This window comes from Nematolebias whitei, chromosome 10 (assembly GCF_014905685.2).
Source record: "Nematolebias whitei isolate Nwh7 chromosome 10, NemWhi1, whole genome shotgun sequence".
Lineage (NCBI taxonomy): Eukaryota > Metazoa > Chordata > Actinopteri > Cyprinodontiformes > Rivulidae > Nematolebias > Nematolebias whitei.
Genome location: NC_056507.1, coordinates 45,212,986 through 45,216,779, shown reverse-complemented (window position 1 = coordinate 45,216,779; position 3,794 = coordinate 45,212,986). Strand labels below are relative to the sequence as shown.

General features: G+C 45.5%; 1 protein-coding gene across 1 annotated transcript in view; it reads left to right on the top strand.

The window, feature by feature from the left end:
* The window catches only part of LOC119415862 (hyaluronidase-4), a 16,330-nt gene that overhangs the window by 11,039 nt on the left and 1,497 nt on the right, over positions 1 to 3,794 (top strand). The window lies entirely within an intron of this gene.

The window sequence follows — 3,794 nt, the reverse complement described above, 5'->3', positions numbered from 1 at the left end:
CTTCCTGCATCTGGAGGTGTAGATGTCTGTGATGGTGGGGAGGCTGATTCCAACAGATTTCTGTGCAGCCTTCACCACTCTCTGCAAAGCTTTTCTTTCTGCAGCTGTGCAGCCTCCATGCCACACATTGATGCTCGAGCACAGGATGCTCTCCACTGCACACCTGTAGAAGGAGGTGAGGACTGAGCTTCCCAGACCAGCTCGCCTCAGCCGTCTGAGGAAGTAGAGTCTCTGATGAGCTTTCTTGATCAGGCTGGTGGTGTTGTTGCTCCAGCTGAGGTTGTCATTCATGTGTACACCCAAGTACTTGTAGCTGGAGACCACTTCCACCACAGATCCTCTTATGTTCAGGGGGGTGTAGGTGTTTTTGTTCCTTCTGAAGTCCACAATCATCTCCTTTGTCTTCTTCACATTGATTTGAAGGTTATTCTCTCTGCACCAGCTCTCCAGGTGTTCCACCTCTTGCCTGTAGCTGGACTCATCATTGTTTGTGATGCATCCCACCACCGCAGTATCATCTGCAAACTTTACAATGTGACAGCCTGGATGGGTAGCTGCACAATTATATGTGAGCAGAGTAAACAGGAGGGGGCTCAACACACATCCCTGAGGAGAGCCAGTGCTGAGGGTTATGGTGGAGGAGGAGAGGTTGTGGATCCTCACTAACTGTGGTCTGTTTGTTAAAAAGTCTAGTACCCAGTTGCAGATGGAGGGGCTTAGTCCTAGTGTGGATAGTTTGTCCATCAGGGTTTGGGGGATCATGGTGTTGAAGGCGGATGTGAAGTCCACAAAGAGCATACGGACGTAAGAGTTTTTCTGCTCCAGGTGGTTGAGCGCAGTGTGGACCACAGAGGAGATGGCGTCCTCTGTTGATCGGTTCTCACGGTATGCATACTGATGAGGGTCCTCGTTGATGTTGATGGTTGTTTTGATGTGAGTCATGACCAGTTTTTCAAAGCATTTAGCGACTATCGGGGTGAGGGCCACTGGCCGATAGTCATTCAGACCAGTCACTGTAGAGCTTTTTGGGACTGGGATGATGGTGGCAGTCTTCAGGCAGGTGGGAACTGTCTCCAGGGTAAGTGAGGTGTTAAAGATGTCTGCCAGCACCTCACAGAGCTGATCAGCAAATTCCTTCAACACTTTTCCGGGGATGTTGTCTGGGCCAGTTGCTTTGTGCGGATTAATCCTCCTGAAGGTACTCCTTACTTCTGCTGAGGTCACGCTGAGATGCTCTTCATCCGGTGGCGAGGTGAGTCTGGTGCTGGGTGGTCTGTTCGGGTCTTCAAAGCGTGCATAGAACTTGTTGAGGGCATCAGGCAGAGATGTGTCTTTGGGGCATTGTTCACTCCTTCCTTTATAATCTGTTATGCACTTAATGCCCCTCCACATGCTCCAAGGGTCTTGTGAGATGAATTGACCCTCGATCCTCTTTGCATATGTGGCCTTGGCCCTCTTAATACCAGCAACCAGCTCTTTTCTTGTCCTACTCAGCTCCTCTGAGTTTCCAGACCTCAAGGCAGTGTTCCTGGCTTCCAGCAGGGTACTCACCTCTGCATTCAGCCAAGGTTTTCTGTTTGGGTAGCTTTTAACATTTCTGACAGTGGAGACGGTGTCAGTACATGTACTAATGTAACCCAGAACTGAGGATGTGTATTGGTCAAGATCAAGCGAACCTCCATTTTCAGCAGCTTCTCTGAAAACCTGCCAGTCTGTTCGATCAAAACAATCTCTCAGTATGGGGCCACTGTCCTGGCTCCAACATTTAACTTTCTTTTGTACCGGTCTGGAGCATCTCAGCGGGGGCATGTAAGCAGGAGCCAGGAAGATTGAGATGTGGTCTGACAGTCCTAGGTGGGGGCGGGGTTCGGCTTTGTATGCATCTTTTACGTTCGTGTAAACACGGTCCAGCGTGCGGTCTCCACGTGTTGGAATCGCCACATGTTGATTAAAGTTTGGGAGACAGTCCTTTAGATTCACGTGGTTAAAGTCTCCGGCTACAATGTAAAGAGCCTCGGGGTGTTTGTTCTGCAGCGAGCTGATGATATCATGAAGCTCCTGCAGTGATTCATTAGCATTAGCGTCCGGAGGAATGTAGACGACAGAGATGAAAGTCACCGTGAACTCTCGGGGTAGATAATGTGGCTGACATTTCACTGTTATTTGCTCCAAAGCCTTCGAGCATGAGCTATTTACAACAGTACAGTTCGTGGACCAACTTTTACTCACGTAAATGCACACTCTGCCTCCCCGTGATTTCCCCGTTAGCTCGCTGCAGCGGTCCGCTCGAAAAAAAAGTCTGTCATCCAGCTGGAAGACTGTGTCCGGCGTTTCGCTTGTAATCCACGTTTCCGTGAGGCAAAGCACTGCACACTTATTCATTTGTCATTAATGGAGCAATCTAAAGACGATAATGTAACATGTTGCCAAAGGGAATAATCAGAATCTCACAGTGTTTGTAAGATTATGTAAGATTAGTGATTGTAATGTGTCACGGATTCAGTGGCAAGAGAGGACAGCTAATGTGTGCCTCGTTGATTAGACAGGGACTTCAGAGAGTCTGTAAGGTGTTTATTGGACAGGAATTGAAAACAGGAAATGTCACTGGGTGGAGGAAAAAACAGTCTATAAATGTGGGAACAGACTTGAGCATCTCAGAATTGTACAGAGGGCCTCTGAATTCAGGTAATATAAAACAATTCTCTCTTGTTCACACATTTTTAAGTCTGTAAGAATAAAGATGTTGTTTAATTCTGACATAAACGTGTTCCTTCCGAGCAAACGATCCGGGCAGGGGAGAGGAGAAGAGATCTTTGTTTTGTCCTTACATGCTTCTTCACGAAATATATTGCAACATGAACAACAATCTGTGTAACACAATCACCTCTTTGAAAACCAAATGACATCATAAAAAAGAAAGGAATATAGCTTTTGCACAGACTGAAAAATGTTTAGATCATTTAGATTTGGACTATTTTACAAGACAAACATTTTCTCTCCTGAGCAGAGATCCTGTTTTTTACTTTGTTTTATCTTCACACTGGATGAATGCAGACAAAACCAAGCTTATGTTGTTTTCCGATGACCATACTCCAAGTCAGTGTTTCCCAACCTGGGGGGCCCAACCCCCATTGGGGTAGGGGGGGCACTAGAGAGAACGGGGGTCACATAATATGTCTGCTTAGAGGTTGTAAAATTGTCAGTTTATTGTCTGTGTAACAACTTTAGAAAATATGCTTTTATTTTTAATTATAATGTTTGAAATTTCACCACATCCTGATTAACAATGAAGAATCCTCATTTTGGTTATGTTTGAAGAGTTTTCTATAACATCTTATGTTAAAATGCTGGTGAAGATTCTCAGTCATCCAGGACATGATGAATTCAAAAAGCGTTCAATACAAAAACAACTGGACTTTATTTGTAACAGAAGACGTTTCGCTCCTCATCCGAGGAGCTTTCTCAATTCAAAGAGCAGAGAGTGAGAGATTCAGGTTATAAGGCTGAGTGAGATAAGACACACACACACACACACATATGTAGATTGGCAATTCACACCTAAACACCTTAACAGTAAGAGTCTTTTGTTCCTCTAATTCACAGATGAGGCCCCTCTGTTCTCATCAGGTGTGAAAACCGGCTGGGGATCTGTTTTAAAGTTGCATTATAGGTTTTTGAAAGTGGAAATCTGAGGCCTCCTCCTCTGTTAAGAGACAGCTTTTCTCTTTTTACATAAATTGCCTCCTTCACCCCCCTCTCAAACCATCTGTGTTCTCGGTCCAAAATGTGCACAT